At 42.3% G+C, this 19,219-nt stretch overlaps 2 protein-coding genes across 6 annotated transcripts in view; one reads left to right on the top strand and one right to left on the bottom strand.

Annotated features, from left to right (window-relative positions):
• Positions 1-19,219, top strand: part of LOC134155374 (uncharacterized) — a 422,006-nt gene that overhangs the window by 293,217 nt on the left and 109,570 nt on the right. The gene's annotated exons all lie outside the window — the stretch shown is intronic.
• Positions 1-19,219, bottom strand: part of AGPAT3 (1-acylglycerol-3-phosphate O-acyltransferase 3) — a 94,052-nt gene that overhangs the window by 41,654 nt on the left and 33,179 nt on the right. Inside the window, exons 2-4 of one of the 5 annotated variants that reach the window (XM_062602559.1) lie at positions 14,306-14,370; positions 10,396-10,512; positions 7,500-7,622 (exon numbers count right to left, since the gene is read on the bottom strand). The exons of 1 other annotated variant lie outside the window; for it this stretch is intronic. The gene's annotated coding sequence lies outside the window, so the exon portion shown is untranslated. The remainder of the gene's footprint in view (positions 1-7,499; positions 7,623-10,395; positions 10,513-14,305; positions 14,371-19,219) is intronic. 3 more of the 5 variants (XM_062602558.1, XM_062602560.1, XM_062602557.1) reach the window with 3 other exon arrangements.

The following is a 19,219-nucleotide window of genomic DNA, read 5'->3' as shown; positions in this document are numbered from 1 at the left end:
TACCTACCCTCTCCCGAGAGCAGGGCTAGGAGACAGACACAAGACTCAGCATGTCTGCTTTGTTCATTTATGCCTCATTCTTCTGCTCCAGTATTTGCTACCACAATCTGTAACTGCAAAGATGGAAAAGCTTAAAGAAATACAATTAATTTATTATCATGATTATTAAATAAGTAAATGAACAACCCAGTAAAGCAAAGCGCCCAGATGACACTAGAGCTACCCATATGCTGTAAGAATCACAGCTGCAAAACTGAGGAGAGACAGCAGAAATGTTTTCCCCTGTCCTATACTAAATCCACAAATTTGCCATAAGAGCATTTGCATTATTTCACCCTACCAATGTACCTCCAAGCTGCTAACTTCTCACAGCATACCAGCAAGGAGAAAGGGTGCTCTAGAAGATAGCTGAGAAGCAGAATATGTCACACAATTGTAACTTTATGGTCCCTATACTTCCTGACAGATTTGTGCCAAGTGAGAAAGACCAACCAGCCTTCTATCACCAGACTGACATTTCTCACATGGACAAGGATGCCTCCTCTAGACATTTCTTTATAGGAAGTCTATGCTTCCACCATCAGATTTTCTGTAGGTCGACAGAAGAAGGAGGTGGGGGCCACATGACGAGGGAGGGAAGGTGGAAGCCACTGTTCTGAAGTATCTGGATGTGGAAGATTTCCAACACGGGGGAGACAGGGAGAGACGTAAAAATACTAAAACCAGAAGCAATAAGTGCTAGGTGACTGTTACTGAGTTTACAACAGCTTATAATAGAACCCTATTGTTCTGCAATCAGGAAGGACTAATAGGTGAAAAATGTGGTTTGGAAAACCAACAGGTACACAACCCAAACGGTTTCTCAGTCAGCTCATGTAAGTTGACTGAATTGCACCAGGGACCTTGATCCTGCAGAGGAAGAAGAGGATGTTTGGTGCAATACTGCTTCATACAGTGCTGTGTGCAGCCTGCTATTCACAACCCAAAGGGGAAGAAAGCAAGAAAGGTAGAGCTGTACCTGGGCAGGAGCCCACATCATCCCCCTTCTTCCTTGTATGGGTTCCAACTTGCATCCTCTTCTCCTTCACCTGTGCTGCCATCAGCAGCATATTTCTACCTGAACACAATGGCTACACTCCTTTTGGATTATTTCACTGACAAATGTTTCACGAAGCTGTTACCAGTCTAGATTCGTATTACCCTTGTGGTCAGATCTCTTTCTGCATGTACACAAAAGCAGGTATCTTTCTAAAAAGGTAAGCGCAGACTATCAAGCAGACTGATAGTAAAAACAAATACATGCTGGACAAAGTTTTTTAATCTTCTTTGTCAGACAAGATCACACAACCAGCCCCTTCTGGTCTGAATACCAGTACCGGCAGCAGCCACATGCCACACAATCTCTTCAGTGTAAATGGAACATTAACACACACGCTCTCCCCAGCAAACCAACCAACCAAAAAAACCCACAAAAAAAAACACAAAACCAAAACCAACCAAACAAAAACAACAAAACAAAACAGCATGAGAAATAAAAAAGAAAAAAAGTTCTCCCCAACTCAAATTCAAATCCGAAGACCACATTTTGAGCATAAAGCTGAACTGCCTGCACAGGAATATGCACTTACAGATATGGTGAAATCTTTATGAATTACAACCAGAACACTTTTTCATCCAAAAACATTAATGTAGAAGTGGAAAGTCTGTACTCGGTTAAAATTCAGGCTGTTGTTGGCCATTCACCTGGGAAACCGAGCAGCAGCCACTCTGCAAACAGCCCACCTATCTTAAAATCCATGCAAGAAGAAAACATGAAAAGAAACATCTACATCTTTCCCTGTTCATTAAGATCTTCCATCTCCTGGTAGTTTGGCATCCTACTGCTAAACAGGCCTCTTGTAGCACATATGGTTAATTCAAGCTATTATGAATTCTGCAGTGCAGGGGACCCTTCTATGGTTAACACATAGTCTTTGGTCTCTGAAAGATGCCACCAGCAAAGATTAGAAAACCAGCACAGGGTAGTATTGTCATGATTCAGTTTCACTTGTTCAGCTTCTTCTGGACACTAGGCCTTTTAACACAGTGTTTGAGAGGGAGATGACCTAAATATCCTTTTAGTGAAGGCTGCAGGGATCCTTCAAACGACTACCCCACTGGAAATGTGTGCCTGCCCTGCACCAGCAAAATTCAGACATCTACTTTGCATGAGGGCTGCTCCACAACCAACGGCAAAAGCACAGGAGTTTTCACAGATGCTCTCTGCTCCTTTTATCATTGTCTCATGTAAGCTAGCTATGACTGAAATGGGAAAAAGGACATTAAAAAAGTTCGGATGTTGCGAGTGCTTTTTCAGTCCTACAAGTGCCACAGTACTGATACTAACCCAACCACAGGACATTTCCCAGCTGCCTGCATGGAAATTTCTACATCTCTGTACATTCCACTATATCGTTCCCACTTCTGTCAAATATGTACAACATCACAGGAAAGATGTTTTCTGCTACCTGGCACAGTTATAAAGCACTGAAAGAGATGTGAAATTACTAGTATAAAAGTGAGCACCCATTTTTCTTGGAGCTTGCAGCATTTCAAAACAGTTTGAATGCCAAGTCAAAAACTGCTCCCCATCATCTGAAAAATCAGAATCTAATCAGTAAACAGAGGTGTTTATTGTACCAAAGCCTCATACTGAATAAAGCCTGTGTGCCATACTCCAATTCTGGATGTCACCACTTCTAGCTTGTCACTGCTCTTCACAAGCTCCTCAGTCAGGCAGAGTATTGGTTTGAGAAGCACCATTTATGCTGTTATGATTCATTCTTATCTGCCAGAATTACCCTTAGCGTGTCTGCAACTGTATGCCCAAACCATCAGATATTCAAGGATATTAAAAAGTGCCTGCAGTTCCACACAATGTGTTAATACAGGACACACTTCTAGACAATGAGTCTAGCAAACCAGGCTACCTTCGTTTAAAATAAACAAACAAGGACACTGGTGTAATTGCCAGAACTAATCTAGAAGAATCAGTATTTCTCCAGTCAAGACATATAACAAGAACCTTTGTGCTATTTACTCAGCAATGTATAACTGCTTCTTCAGTCTGCTGTCTGTGCTTTGTGCTGTTCATTTTCAAGCCCATTAACATGAATTACTTCACCTGATTCATTCTATTTAAATTCCTTTTACCTTTATTATAATAAACCAGATTTTGTAAACACCTGTAATAACTGAAACTTCACTCCATTAATAAGAAGTATTTTTCTCTAACTAAGTTCATTACTTTCAGGCAACTGGGAGCTTATCCTATGCCTGGTTTGACTGACTGCTCACAAGTCACTGCTATGGGCTCGGTCTTAACTTACGCTTAAGGTCAGTGTTACCCTGGGGTTTGTCTGTGTAACTGCTTTTACAGTTATTACTCATTCCAGGTCTGTGGTAATAAGATACATCTTATGCGAAATTTTCTTTTGCATGGGTTGGCAGTGGTTTTTGGGGTTGTTTGGGGATTTATGTTTGGTTGGGTTTTTTAATATCTGTTTACAATTTTCAGCAAATAGATAATTCTGCTAGACATTACTGAAGTTAACCTAGTAAAGCTGAGAAATTGGTAGTGGTAGACACAAAGGGATGATCAGCCTTAGCGGAGCAGCACACACAACTGGGCTATAAGTTTATGTTACCAAATGTCCCAGCATTGGGACACCACACTGGCCCACGGTCATAAACAGTGAAGACGTTTTCCTTCTGACGTACACATGACAATAACAAGTGGCATTGATATACCTTCAGTTAAGGAAAAAGAACCACACAAGGAGATGCTTAGGTCTTTTGCTCCCATCTTGCAATAGAGAACACAAGTACCCAGATGATTTCTTACTGAGCAAGGCTAAAGCTGACAAAGCCAGTACAAAGAGCATCTACTCGTGGCCTTCACAACTTAAAAAATAACGTAAAAACAACTATTCCACAGCACCAGTGACATTTCCAAAACAATTAGAAAAGAGTAAGAGCTGAGAGGGCTGGGGCTGTTCAGCCTAGGGAAGGTTCCAGGGAGACCTTAGAGCAGCCTTCCAGTACCTAAAGGGGGCCTACAGGAAAGCTGAGGGGGACTTCCATGTGGTAAAGGGACAAGAGAGGAATGATTTTAAATTGGAAGAGGGGAGATTTAGATTAGATATTAGGAAGAAATTCTTCACTATGAAGGTGGTGAGACACTGGAACAGGTCGCCCAGAAAAGTGGGTGCCTCAAGCTGCATGAGGCTTTGAGAAACCTGGTCCAGTAGAAGGTGTCCCTGCCCATGGCAGGGGGGTTGGAACTAGATGATCTTCAAGGTCCAGCCCAGCCCATTCTATGATTCTAGCTTCTTATAAAGAAGCTTTTAGTTTTATTTTTTCTTCTCAAAATAAACATCACTAGAATATCCAGCGTAGAGGTACTTGGCCTTTGATTTTCACCAGCTGGTTTCCCAAGTTAGAAGTGGTCCCTTTGCTGGCCCAGAGCACAGACCACCCTTGCAGGGCTGAACAGCACTGGGTCCTGGACAGAATCACAGCCAGCACTGTCCAACAAGGCTGCTCTTTCCCTAAGCTTTCTGGGGAGTAAAGCTTAGTGTGAAGCAGTCCGAGTGCTTTCAAAGACTGAGAGAACAGTGTTTCACAAAATACAGATGACATGCTTGGTTCTTCCAAATAAATGCCACAAGGAGCTGGTCTTCTGGTGCCTGCCTCTTACCACACACTCAGTAGTTAGAGGAGACATACTCAAGTGAAGGACATGCACACAGTATTTGCCCTGTCCTGAAAGAATTTAGAGCAAACTTTTCCGCTCTGCAAAAGAGTGCTTCGTGATATAATGCACTTAACACACCCAGACCTTCTTGAGTGCTCCTAAGACTACCAAGGAAAACTACTCCTTTCTGATTTTCATAGTCTCTCAACTCAGCATGCTATCTATTGAAAAAACAAAACAAAGCAAAATAGGAGAGAACATTACCTTTGCATGTTGTGCAAACCTGACCAAGTTTAAAGACTGTACCACACCAGAATAACATCAGGGATTTTATCTCTGGTAGCAGCTTTTCAGAACACCTGTCTGCCAGAGAAGAGACCTCTGTTTTACAGGCTTTGAAACAGCCTGTTACTGTAGACTCCACATTGGTAAATCGACTATGAAAGCAGAATGTAATTCTGCTTCCAATGTACTTCACATTTCTCCTTGCTTGAACTATGGAAAACTTGAAATTGTGGCTGCTGTGACTGCTTTTGTGAGCTGCTTTGTGGTCCTGCCTGCTGCACCTTTACGTTCACAGATGCTTTGCAAAGATCAGTGTTTTTTTGTTGGGTTAGGGTTTTTTTGTTGTTTGGTTTGTTTTTCTGGGGTTTAGTTGGTGTTTTCTTTTAATCTCTCTGTGGTCCCCAACTAAGTTTATATGAAAACCAAATCTTCATCAAAATTGTTAAAAATTGTAACACCGGCAAGTCTGAGAAATTTTGTAAGAGAAATTTTGTAAGAGAAATCCCCTCACAAAGACACACAATGAGGACAGGAGCAGCAGATGATACCCACAGGTCCTCTGCCTATGTGTAAACCCCAGCGGGAGGGGACGGCTGCTATGGCAAATGTTACCATAATTTGTCTTTCCCGTAATTCAGTCCCTCACCTCCTTCCCCTGTGTGCCTGCTGGTACCAGCTGTGCTTTGGATTGTCAAGTGGGGATTTGTTCCACAAAAAGAAGCAAGCACTGGGACACTGAAAAGCTCTCTCTTTATGCAATTTCTGTAATCCATATTAATACCTATCTCAGGATTTATCTGAGCAATCAAGAAGGTAAAGGCTGAAAGAATTAGTCAAGGGATTATTCAACCCATGCAGCTTCCAGCATGGCCATCCACTTCACATTCAGAATATTTAATATCCAGATTATTCCTCTTTACGGGTTCTAGCAATCTGAGACAAGACACGCAGCCACCCACTACAAAAGAAGCACAGGCACCAGCCTTGGCAGCCTGCAGGGCTGGATCTGAGAAGCCCAAGTTCTCTCTTCTCCAAACAGAAGCAGAGCTTAAAAATTCAAGAGCTGTACATAATTCATAAAAACCTGCCCCCCAAGCATATCTTAGCTTCTCAGTAACACTCACACTGATGGCCTTTTCAGGCCTCACATGCAAAAAAAGGCAAAAAATTGCAGCCGTGTAAACTGCAAAATATGCCACAAACCAACAAACGCATAAAAACAGGCTTTTGTGTATTCTGGGGCATTGCTCTCACACCAATGGCAATGAACCCAGGCACAAGCATTTGGCAGAACTGGTTTTGAAAGTGGCTGATCACCATGACACTGTAACAAGGCTATATTCAGCAATCAGCCTGCTGGGTCTCCCTCTACCCAATAAAGCTGCAGTTGGTCAGCATTACCCAGATTCTGCTGCAGTAACTAATTTTCGGGGTTGAGGGACACCCAGGAGGAGACCCCTCTTTGATCCAAGAATATATGGGGTTCACAGAGTGGTTATTTGCCCACCTAATGCGATCTGGGATAAATGCTTTAACTTCCCCTATAGCAGGAAAATGTACGACTTCAAAAGGGATGTAACTTTGCATGAGGTCAGAATACGTGCTCTGATCACAGATGGTGGCTGTACTACCCTGTGAATCAGAGCTTTGAGAAACATGTCACAGAAATGAAAGTTTCTTGGAGTCTACTTGCCCTATAATAGACCTTGAAATGCTATTGAATACTAAAACAAAACTCTGGGTCTTTGCAAAAGCATCAAGATCAGATGACTTTCCTATTAAAAAAAGCTACTAACAGCCCAAGAAGGGGCAGGTTATCAGAGATCATTAAAATATCTACATCTGACATTAACCACTCTGGGATTTTAAGATCCTGTCCTGGAAAAACCTTGTCCTAATGCTGTGTTGATGGGGTCTCATCAGCTTCCCACTTTTGCTGTCACTGCAGGGCAAACTACAAAAAAAAAAAAAAAAAAGGAAAAGAAAAAGGAACTTTGCTCCTGTAGCTTAACATTTCCATGCCTGACTGCTGGACAAAATTAAAGGGTGTTTTGGGCTACAGACAGCCTAAGATGATCCCAGAGTCAGCATTCAAGAGATTTCTAAGAATTCTTTAAATGATAATCCTCAAAGTACTGTAAGGCCACAGTTCTCCTTCTACATTTAAGGGAGGAGACGATAGTTAAGTATTTCTAGAGTCATCTGCAGGGTTTTTTGTGGTTAAATCTTTGCCGCAATGATTACCAACAGATACAGCATACACGAGAGAGCAGGAGCAAACACTAGAGGAAGCAACAAGCTAAAACACTGATTTTGTCCCCAGATTAAAATTCTCAGAGTGGGAGACTTTTGACGCCTCCCCCAGCAACTCCTAAGTTCTATGAAAAGAACAGGATTTGCACCCCCATTTTTTTCTAAAAGCAGCTTATTGCTACAGACAAAACGCAAATACAGAAATGTGGGGGAAGATTTCTTTCTTACCACCACCACTGGGGACCACTTCTGGCACCTGGAAACACTCAGAGCAACAGGAGAATCCCTATCTCCTCCCTCCAGGGAAGTACTACTGTTTATGTTTCAAGAGATTCGCTTTCTCATTTGCCTAGAAGCAAAAAAGACATTCTTGAATGAATGAAGGTAAAAGTATTTTGTTTAGAAGCAAACCACAATGCAAGCAACATGCAGCTGCTAACCCAGGTCAAAATCAGTAACTGAAATTCTTATTAAATTTATCCATTTCTCACTTTTTTGGGGGAAAAAAAACCAACCCTGTTTAATTGTCCTTCCCATGTACTAATACTACACTCTGCTCCACAGGTACCAACCAGTATTGCTTTTAGAGGGTCTAACTGGCACATACCTATGAAATTAAAAGCAACTGTTCTCAACTTATATTTAGCAGTAAAATTGCAGCTTCTATTCAGAAGAGAGAAAGAGCTTCCATACTCAAGAACTAGCCTACTTTTCCTAGCTTTACTAATCAGCATAACAAAAGGTATTTCTTTTACCTACAAACCTTGTCTCTATGTAAGTTATTGAAAATGAAGCAGAAGCAATTATTCACTCTCAACACACACAATTAATCCTTATATTAAGAGTGGTTTTTAATGATCCTGACGCAATTAAGTTAATCATTATTTAATTTTAGATTGCTGAACTGGAGATTTACTTCAGACACAAGCTCTCTCTCCACATAATTTAGTGTCAGTAATTAGAAATGTACTTTACCCAGAGGTGGCTTGTTTAAAGCATGTTATCTAATTTCACAAGCCTTATGCCATGAAATCTACAAACCAAACTTTAAAAAAATGAAAACCCACAAAGAAACTCAGATTTACCAGGCTGCAAACCTGTTTATCCATAAAAATAAAACACTGAAGAAAAACAGTCTTTAAACATCTGCTCAACAAGTCAAATGTATCACAAAAGCTAATGTAAAGCATTTCTTTAATCCACCACTACCTTTAGTAAAGTTTAAAGCCATAAGAACAAAAAAAAAAAAAAAAAAAAATGCTTTTCTCACAACAAATCACTTCATTTACAGCTTATTTTAACCAGGATGTAAGGTCTACAGGAAAATGTATGTGCTTATTAGGATGCCAAGCAGGTCTACAGGAAAATGTATGTGTCTATTAGGATGCCCAGCAGGTGTCTGCCATGGGATGTAACCAGTACTGAATCATTCAGTTAAACACATCTGTGACAGTGCTATCAGAGGAACAGAGAAAAAGACCAGGTATGTTTATACTGTACATATTTACCCTGATTATCATACCATTCCAAAACTGCTCAATTCCAATCTACTTCAGACAAATTTGTGTAAACATGTTGTTGAAACCAAACCATGCTAGGGAATGCTAGTTAGTTATTCAGCTAGCTATTTAGCTATCCATTTAGCTCAGCCTTAGGTCTGTATACAGTTAATGGCAACACTGGCAGCCAGTCCATCTGGGCTGGCACACTGCCCAAGGCCAGTTTTATGTCCAACCATATTTGCTGGTTTTTGGAACAAAGGGTATCATCTTCCACTGCTGCCATTAGAGAGAAGGCAAACAGATGACTGGGAAGCATTTCAAAAACACACACCACTTTTTGCAACTGTCTTCAAAATTGTCCAGCAAAGCCAAACACATGCAACTGCTCCACACTCAAAAGCCAACTGCATTCAAACAAATACAGAACTACCTCTATAAATGTGGAAGATGTAGATTCATTTCAAGAATTTAGTGCCAGTATTTTTATGAGCCAGTTTGATTTAGCACAGAAGAAAGGCTACAGAACTCACCTGAAGTGCATAAAATTTCACCAAAGACTGACAAAGAAAAATAAGAACATGAAGCTACAAAGAGATCAGGACACAACATGTTTGCTTCAGGGAGTTTACTCAAAATAAATATAAGTAAGTCTTGGTTACCTGGCTTTTCAACAAACATTATTTAATACTTTTCCATGTAGTATCACACTGAAAATGTGAAGTTGGAAACTAGCAGAGGAACTCACAGCAGCAAAGATCCTGCCCAAAAGAAACCATGGCAGACAACATAGGAAGGAAAAACTAGACATCTTGGACATCCCTAATGAAAACACTAAACAAAACCAAATGATCTGCCTTCTGCTTCATTTTTCACTGCTTAATGGCTTGCATAGAAAAAAGTAATTATGGCAGCTGATGGCAAAGCTGGGAAGCAATTTGAACATAAGGGTGTATTGAGTCATTCTACAACAGGCACCACAGCCTTCAAGACTGGAGCCGTAAGAGTGGGATGAAAGTCACTAACATTCAATGCACAATCACATATATAAAATAAACAAGCCCCAGGTAGAGGGAGGCTGACCAGTGCCTGGAGCAGAAGTGCCTGGATGCACTAGCCCATCCTAGCATAAAGTAGCTGTGTGTCACTGTTGAGATGCAGCTGCGAAAAGCAATCCTGGGATGTATCCACAGAAACCTTTCCAACGGAGACAGGAAGTACAGGGAAGTACATAAGAAGCACTCCTAAGATCTCATCTGGAATACTGTGCAAGAGAGGCTGCCCATGTTCAAAAATGAGGCATTAGAAACACAGGAGGCTGAAAGAGAATTTCCAGCGCTGACAGCATGCACAGTGATGGGCACACTCAGCAGAGGGATGCAGGGGGATTTACAGGGGATGTAATTGCTCACTGTAAGACAGCAAAGTTAACTGCTAGGAAGGGAAATAAACCATTTAAGCCAAAAAAAGGTTGCTGTTACCAGAACAAACAGGTATCAACTGGCCAGAACTAAGTTTAGGTTGGAGACTATGAGAACAAGGCTCTGGGATAGGCTTTTGGTAACAATAAACCTACATGCTTAAGAAGGCCCTTGTTATGAAAAGGACATTATGACACATTACCCATTTCCTATAGCTCCCACCATTTTTGTAGCTGCCCCATCTAAACATTCATTTAAGGGTCTGTTGAACTATCACCAAAAGCAGCTGATTCAGTTCTCAGTGCTGGTGGAGGAAGGTCTGTGAGTTAAAGGGCAAGGGATGGAAGGTAAGTTATAGAGGAAAGTGTAAATAGTTACCATAACATTCCTGCATACCTAAAAGGCAAATATGTATCTCCTAATTTAAAATAATAATGTTAGGCATTTTTTTTACATTAAAATCCTCACATACAACAAAACAACAGCAACAAAAACCGTCCATTAAAAAAAGATCAGCAAGGCATGACCAGTATCTCATCTCACTTCCCACTTCCCACAAAAAAGAGGTCTGTAGAACCGATGCAACAGAGCATGCCACCGTTCAATAAACTGTATCACTCAAACTGAGCTGCTCCCTGGAACAAGAACTTTCACTGGTCTTGAAGGGATTCTGGAATACTGCCTTTATGGACTATCAAAGGGATGTCTGCCTTTTCATTGCCTGTAACATTTTACTAAAACTGACAAAAGTGAGGCCAAAGTTTCCAGAAAGACTACAACTGGTAGAATAAATACTAGTTCAATACTGAAGCACAGCAGTGTTAACGCAAAAGAGCAAGTTTTGATCTGACACTGGTTTTGCACTGGTGCCTGCATAAAAGGTACTTGAGCCCTAAAGAGAGAGAAGCTCTTTCCATTTAAGATCCTCATCTTCCTCATTAAAAAAAATTAATATATATATATATATACACACATGCAAATATATTTATAAACATGAACAGGAAACTTCAAATTGTATCAAACTGCTTTCTGATGTCTTCTAAGACTGAACAAACAGATTTAGGCAGTACACTGAGGAAAAGGAGTCACATTTAAATACAGACATACTTTTCCATTAAAAAAGTCAATTAAATATAAATGCATATGCACACACTTGAACACTTAAGTGTTTTCTTTCTTGCGTAAGTGCCTTGCACTGAACTCAATATGATAACCTTCAAACCCATGTTTCCATTAGCTACTTTGATAGCACAGCTTTGAAAATATTCTCAGTGCTCCAACATTTAGGACACACAAGACTCAGAAGTGGATACATACAACTCTGCCTTCAGCATCATCTCACAAGGGGAACACTTCATTCTTTTTTTTACTCCTCTCTCCACCCCTCCACCCCCCTTTTAAAAATAATTTATTAAAATTACTGAAACCATTTTCTGGCCAGTTTTCTTCCTCACTAGAGAAAATATCAGTATCTTTGAATCTTCTGATTAGTTCCTTGAACCACAGCTCAGTCCATTCTGTAAAGACCATCTTGCATATTATAATATCCCAATGTTGATAAAGGAATGCACTCAGGGAAAAAGCTTGATAATATGTTTTTAATCACAAGTTAACTTACTGCTTAGATGGTAAAACTGATTTCGTTATAAACCTCTGTCAATGTTTGATGGAATCAAAGAGATATTAATATAACAGCTTCAGGAAATTACTTCCTACCACCACCCAACTACTGTGGCTATTGTCTCTTAGAGACCCTAAAAACGAAATGCTTCCCTAATGATAATTGGAAATGATTGACTGAGAAAAATAAGTCTTCACTCATAGCAGGAAAAACTAGAAGAATGCCAATAAATTATAAAGAGTACACAACAAACAATCAGAAGCATTTGCCCACACCCCCATAATGCATGCCTGAAGTGTGAACCTTCTTGTTGTGGCTATTAAAGGTGGCATAAGTAGACTGTAAAGAGAGGAACTGGAATTATTAATGAAATGGAAATTAGGAGGATATGACGGAGGAAATACAAGTCATTGTGCTGACTGCAAATCCTGTTGTAAGACATCCATTGTAAGCCAGACTGCTGACCTAGATGGACCAATGACAGTCTCTCTCCCTTTTCAAGACTTCTGCAGCAACAAAGCACTTTTGCAACCAAACCCTTCAGTTTTGAGCTTCCTTCTGTAAGGTGGGGAGCAAATAAGCAAGAATGAAGAGCAAGAATGTACCTGTGGCCTCATGACTCTGTAAAAATTTCTGTTTATTTATCAGAAGAGACCTTGAGCACGGCAGAAGACCAGTTACACGTAACCCTGTACATAGCCTCCTGCGGAGCCAGGGCTCTGAAGGATAAACATCCTCCATCAGGTTCAGCTGTGGCAGCCTAAAACATTACTGCCCCCTCTTGTCCATCCCAGCCTTCTGCTAAGGACCACTGCTTCATAGCTGGAACATCTTCATAGCCCGCACCTTAGCTGCCTTAATTCAGAACTCAGTGTGTTGGTTTATACCCCTGATGAAGGTGGGTTCTTGCCGTGACTCTTTATTTTTATTTTGTTTTTAAGTAAAGACAGCAAACTCCACCAGAATTTTCCAGCTGTGTACTCTAGGGGCTGAAGCACCTGCACATGGCCCTTTCTGTGGTGCCAGTGGTTGCTAACATCTGAAGGAACAACCAAATTCTGAGATCACTGCAGCAAGATCTGCTAGACAATCCTGATCCTAGTTAAGGAGATTGAATTATTCTTGGTTAAATAGGCTATAACGCTCCTCATACTTGAGACCAGAAAAAGGGTAAGACCTCAGCAAGTCAATTCAGGTGTCTGTGTAGCACTGTGGTGCTTAGTCGGAAAGCTTTCATCTCACTTCTAGCTTCAAATGTGACTTATAGAAAAGGAAACCGTGGCCAGTTAAAATGACATAAGCTGTGAAAGCCAGAGCTGCCCTAAACAACTAAGGCAGAACATCTTTGAACCAAGTGTGCACTGTCCTGGGATATGTTACCCTGGTTACAGTCCAGACAGGTTTATACCCAAGAAAATTAGTAATTTATCTGCAATTTCTTAGAGAGCAGTTATCTCTAAGGTTTTGCCATGACTTATCCCTGATTAAATGCCTAAATAAAAAAAGAAAACCAGCATAAATGAGTAAGAGGGGAAGTTGAGTAGGCTCAGACAAGGGTTCTGTATTTCTTCATGTTTAAGAATGCTTGGGTTTCACTTGGGTTTATTAATGAAATTTGAATTGTGAATAAATCTTAAATGTGCTTTATAAAAAATTGCATAAATTGGCTTCTAGGAAGGAGCAGGCTCTGAAAAAAGGGCCTAAATTATTTTTCTAAATGGCTATTACTTATAAACCTGTTTTGTTCCTAGCACAATACATAACATAAGCCTGCCATGTTCAGAGTAATCCCAGGGATATTTCTTTTCTTTTAAACACTGTAATATTCTTTTGCTTAGAATATGCCCAGTATAAAATGTTTATGGCAATAACAGAACACAGTTTTGCCTACCACAGAGCTACATAAAGGACTGCCTTCACCAAAATAAGGATAGCCAGCTGCTGTATCTAGCACCACAATACTATAGAGAGACCTGCTGTGGAGTTAGTGTGGAAAACATACACAGGAATAATCTGCAGGCTAAGGGATAAGCTTAATTTCCTCATTTCCCCCCTTCCTTCACTTGCAGACAAAACAGCTGCAAACACCCTCCACTGATATCCTCTGGCTGACCTTCATAAAGGCACATTCCTTTCACTACAGTGACCCTCTGCCACCTTGTGCTAAGCTCCAAACCCTGTGGCTGAGGGTCCCTGAACTGCACTCTGGGGAAGCCTCCACTGCACAGCCGGGGCTTCACGAGTTTTTCTCCCATTGCTCTGGTGTTTTCTTTGGTGTATAACAGATTTATAGATAGTTTTTAGAGCTGTAGGTTTTTAAACGGCCTTCAGTTAGGGGTGAAGAAAAATAATCCCCAAACACAATTCTTCTTAGTTACCCACTAATGAGAGACGATCATTAATTGTCATGCTCTGATCTTCCACTTTCCAGTTACTTCAAATTAACAATTTTCCTAGGAATTCACAGATAAAGTTAAATGGAAGGAGTTACCTCAAGGGATTTGAGAACTGCAGCTAGTCTTTGGCAGAAGTACCTTTCCTTTACCAGTCTTGAATCTGCAAAGTTCCAAACCGAAAACTTGTAGGTGAAGTGTTAGTCACATCAGGATTCAAATTCCCTGCAACCTGTATGTGTCCAGCACACCAGACCTATGTCTTCCCCCTGAGCTCCCCCACTTCCCTCCACACTGCTTCCCTATCCACATAAAGCCTTTTTTAGCATGAGACTGCCAACAGCGTCATGAGCAAACAGGCTTGGCTAAAAATATTCTCCAACGCTGTCCCTCATGTGCCTCACTGTTGTCTACTACATCCTTTGCCTTGATGCTGGATATCCTTCAAGCTTCTAAACTGTTCGCAAAGCACCTACTGCTGTCAGTGCTAGCACCAGCAAATCCCGGGAGGCAGCCACTTGCTGGCACTGGGCACAAACATGTGATCCTCCTCCTCACTAGTTAACTTACTGCCCCTGGTTAGACTAAACTAACTACACACGCTTCTGTTTATTCACTATTCGTAATTCAAATACAAATGAAATTAAAAGGATCTAGCAATCTAGTTAAGAACTTTAATGAACATGAATAGCAATTTAGAAATAAAGTATCATAAAGCACTTGAACTAATTAAGTTTACTTCCTGTCCAAAACCCTCAGCATTCTGCATTAAGAAAGTAAAAGCCTTTTAAAGAAGGCTTTAAAATTCTGAACAGCTGCAGATAAAATCTGGACAACAGTGAAACTAGCCCCGTTTGCTATCACAGCTCACTGAGTAACGCAAACAAGGAAAGGGCAGTTAAATACACCTATATCTCGAGAAAAAAAATAATTCTTTGTTATTGTTGAAACCATTTCATGGTGAATGAGGTGATAATTTTGAATGCACCAGCTCTGCAGGATCTCAAAACAAACACCATAAATATGCATACTCATACCCTAGATATGCATACTCCTTTCAAAGGTAAAATGGCTAACAGTAAAATCATAGAAATAAAATACAATCTTCAACAGAGCTAACAGCCGAGGCAGAAAGGCCCAGTTTATCTTCTCCAGGAGCACCTGTGCACTGAACCTTTGAACTAATGTCTTTCTTCAAGAAAAGTTTAATACCACCTTAACAGCATCTTTTAATCAGAAATATACATGAATAACAGATTTCCAGAAGCCTGATGAAGCTTGAGCTAGTTCTAATCTAAAATAATGATGTAATTCCTAAGAAGATGAATTATCTTTACACTGTCCTAACTTGGTCTTGGTCAAACACAGCAAGAGAGGAAATTGCTATGTTAGAGATTAAAAGCAGAGAAAAAAAGTCAAATAGAAGAGCACAGGCTGAGACAAAATATACTTGTGATCAAAGGGTAATACAGCAGTAGAGTTTTATTAATTTTGCAGGAGTCCAGCCAACAATCCTGACAAGGTGCTGTCCATACTCCTCCCAGAGGCTGCTCCACGTGTACCAAGGAGAGAAAACCTCACCAGACCACTCTGGGTCATGCCAGCCCAGGGCTGGCACAGGCTCTCTCCAGCCCAGCATGACTGCAGCAGGTGCTGGCTATTTTTATGTCTAAACTGCAATTTACATCTGACCTGTTACTAAGTTCAAAGGGAGAAGCCGCTGCAGCAACACCACTGGGAAGGCAAAGCAATGTGCTCCCATCTCATCGGTGGAGAAGGGCAGGCTACAGCTGAGCGGGGAAATGCAGTCACGGCCCTCAAATGCTTGGTGGCCTGCAAAAAGAGTCTGCAGGAACACTCCAACTGTCATAAATCAGCTGCACAACCTGTGACATACCAAAAATCCTGACCCTTTTTTCCCCCCTGCATTACACAACCCACTTCTGACAGCACCAGACTGTGGGTAGCACACGCTTGTTTAGGCTAATTTAATGTTTCGGAATACTGTAAGGTGTGCATAAATGTATATAAAGGAGATTCTTCTGATGCTAAGGAAGGGAAAGAGCAGTTTTGATAGGAGGCTTGCCAGACTGGTCAAGGAGGCTTTAAACTAGATGTGTTGGGGGAGGGGGGCATCATTCCATCCCAACACACCCAGTCAGTTGCCAGCACCTATAATAAATGCTCAGAGCAATGTGGAGATATCCCAGCCGCTCCAGCCAATGAGCCAGCTTCATTTGGAGCTCGGCTCAGATGCCTCTATACAAACGCCCATAGCATGGGGAACAAACAAGAGGAATTAGAGATGTGTGCATGTCTACGGGGGTATGATATAATAGGCATCACAGAAACATGGTGGGATGGCTCCTATGACTGGAGTGTTGGAATGGAAGGTTACAGGCTCTTCAGAAAAGACAGGCCTGGCAGGTGGGGAGGGGGAGTTGCCCTTTATGTTAGGGATAGGCTGGAGAGTATGGAACTCTGTCTGGGGACAGGTGAGCAGTCCACAGAGAGTTTGTGGGTCAGGGTTAAAGGGAATATAGCTATGGGAGACATTACTGTAGGGATCTGTTACAGACCGCCTGATCAAGGAGAACCTGAGGATGAAGCACTCCATAGGCAGATAGGAAAAGCCTCACACTCACAGGTCCTTGTTCTCATGGGTGACTTCAACCACCCTGACATCTGTTGGAAGGACTGTACGGCCCAGCACAAGCAATCCAGGAGGTTCCTTGACTGTGTGGAAGACAACTTCCTTCTGCAAGTAATAGAGGAGCTGACAAGGAGAGGTGCCATGCTTGACCTCGTGCTCACCAACAGGGAAGGGCTCGTTGGAAATGTGATGCTCCAGGGCAGCCTTGGATGCAGTGATCATGAGAAGCTCGAATTTGAGATCCTCAGGACAGTGAGAAGAGCGTGCAGCAAGCTCACTGCCCTGGAATTCAAAAGAGCAGACTTTGGCCTCTTCAGGAACCTGCTTCGGAAGGTTCCATGGGATACAGCCCTAGAGGGCAGAGGGGCCCAAGACTGTTGGTTGATATTCAAGGATCACCTGCTACAAGCTCAGGAGTGTTGCATCCCAACCCGAAGGAAGGGCAGCAGGAGGGCCAGGAGACCTCCTTGGATGGATAAAGAGCTACCGAGGAAAATTCAAATGAAAAAAAGAGGCTACTAAAATGTGGAAGCAAGAACAGGCGGCCTGGGAAGAGTACAGGGATGTTGTCTGGGAAGCTAGGGACCAGGTAGAATTAAACTTGGCTAGGGATGTTAAGGGTAACAGGAAGGGATTCTACAGGTACATAGCAAATAAAGAAACAGACTAAGGACAACATAGGCCCCCTCAGGAAGCTCTCGGGAGAACTAACTACACAGGATTTGGAGAAGGCTGAGGTTCTGAATGACTTCTTTGCCTCGGTCTTCACTGCCAAAGGCTCTGACCAAACCACCCAAGTCTTGGAAGGCAGACACAGGGACTGTGAGAATGAAGACCTTGGACCCACTGTAGGAGAGGATCTGGTTCCAGACCATCTTAAGAACCTGAACGTGCACAAGTCCATGGGTGCTGATGAGATCCATCCACGGGTCCTGAAGGAGCTGGCAAATGAAGTTGCGAAGCCGCTGGCCATCATATTTGAGAAATCATGGCAGTCAGGTGAAGTTCCTGATGACTGGAAAAAGGGAAATATAACCCCCATTTTCAAGAAGGGGAAAATGGATGACCCAGGGAATTACAGACCAGTCAGTCTCACCTCTGTGCCTGGCAAAATCTTGGAGCAGATTCTCCTGGAAGGCATGCTAATGCACATGAAAAACAACAAGGTGCTTGGTGACAGCCAGCATGGCTTCACTAAGGGGAAATCCTGCCTGACCAATTTGGTGGCCTTCTACGATGGGGCTACAGAACTGATTGACAAAGGTAGAGCAGCTGATGTCATCTACCTGGACTTGTGCAAAGCCTTCGACACTGTCCCACACAACATCCTTGTCTCTAAATTGGAGAGACATCAATTTGATGGATGGACCACTCGGTGGATAAAGAACTGGCTGGATGGCAGCATGCAAAGAGTTGTGGTCAATGGCTCAATGTCCAGCTGGAGACCAGTAACGAGTGGCGTCCCTCAGGGATCAGTGTTGGGACCGGTCTTGTTTAACATCTTTGTCGCTGGACAGGGACAGTGGGATTGAGTGCGCCCTCAGCAAGTTTGCTGATGACACCAAGCTGTGTGGTTCAGTTGATACGTTGGAGGGAAGGAATGCCATCCAGAGGGACCTTGACACACTTGTGAGGTGGGCTGATGCCAACCTCATGAAGTTTAACCATGCCAAGTGCAAGGTCCTACACCTGGGTCGGAGCAATCCCAGGCACAGCTACAGGTTGGGCAGAGAAGAGATTCAGAGCAGCCCTGTGGAGAAGGACTTGGGGGTGTTGGTTGATGAGAAAATGAACATGAGCCGGCTTCAGGGTGTGCTCACCGCCCAGAAAGCCAACCATATCCGGGCCTGCATCAAAAGCAGCGTGACCAGCAGGTTGAAGGAGGTGATCCTGCCCCTTTACGCTGCTCTTCTGAGACCTCACTTGGAGTATTGTGTGCAGTTCTGGTGTCCTCAACATAAAAAGGACATGGAACTGTTGGAACAAGTCCAGAGAAGGGCCACGAGGATGATCAGGGCACTGGAGCACCTCCCGTATGAAGACGGGCTGAGAAAGTTGGGGCTCTTCAGCCTGGAGAAGAGAAGGCTGCGTGGAGACCTCCTAGCAGCCTTCCAGTATCTGAAGGGGGTCTACAGCGATGCTGGAGAGGGACTCTTCATTAGAGACTGTAGTGATAGGACAAGGGGCAATGGGTTAAAACTTAAAAAGGGGAAGTTTAGATTGGATATAAGGAGGAAGTTCTTTCCTGTTAGGGTGGTGAGGCACTGGAATAGGTTGCAGTGTTCAAGACCTGGTTGGACGAAACCTTGTGTGATACAGTTTAGTGTGAGGTGTCCCTGCCCATGGCAGAGGGGTTGGA

Source organism: Pezoporus occidentalis, unplaced genomic scaffold, assembly GCF_034315485.1.
Source record: "Pezoporus occidentalis ecotype Australia unplaced genomic scaffold, CSIRO_AGI_Poc_V1 ctg77, whole genome shotgun sequence".
Classification (NCBI taxonomy): Eukaryota; Metazoa; Chordata; class Aves; order Psittaciformes; family Psittacidae; genus Pezoporus; species Pezoporus occidentalis.
The sequence above is the reverse complement of the archived record's forward strand: the minus strand, read 5'-3'. Positions and strand labels throughout refer to the sequence as shown.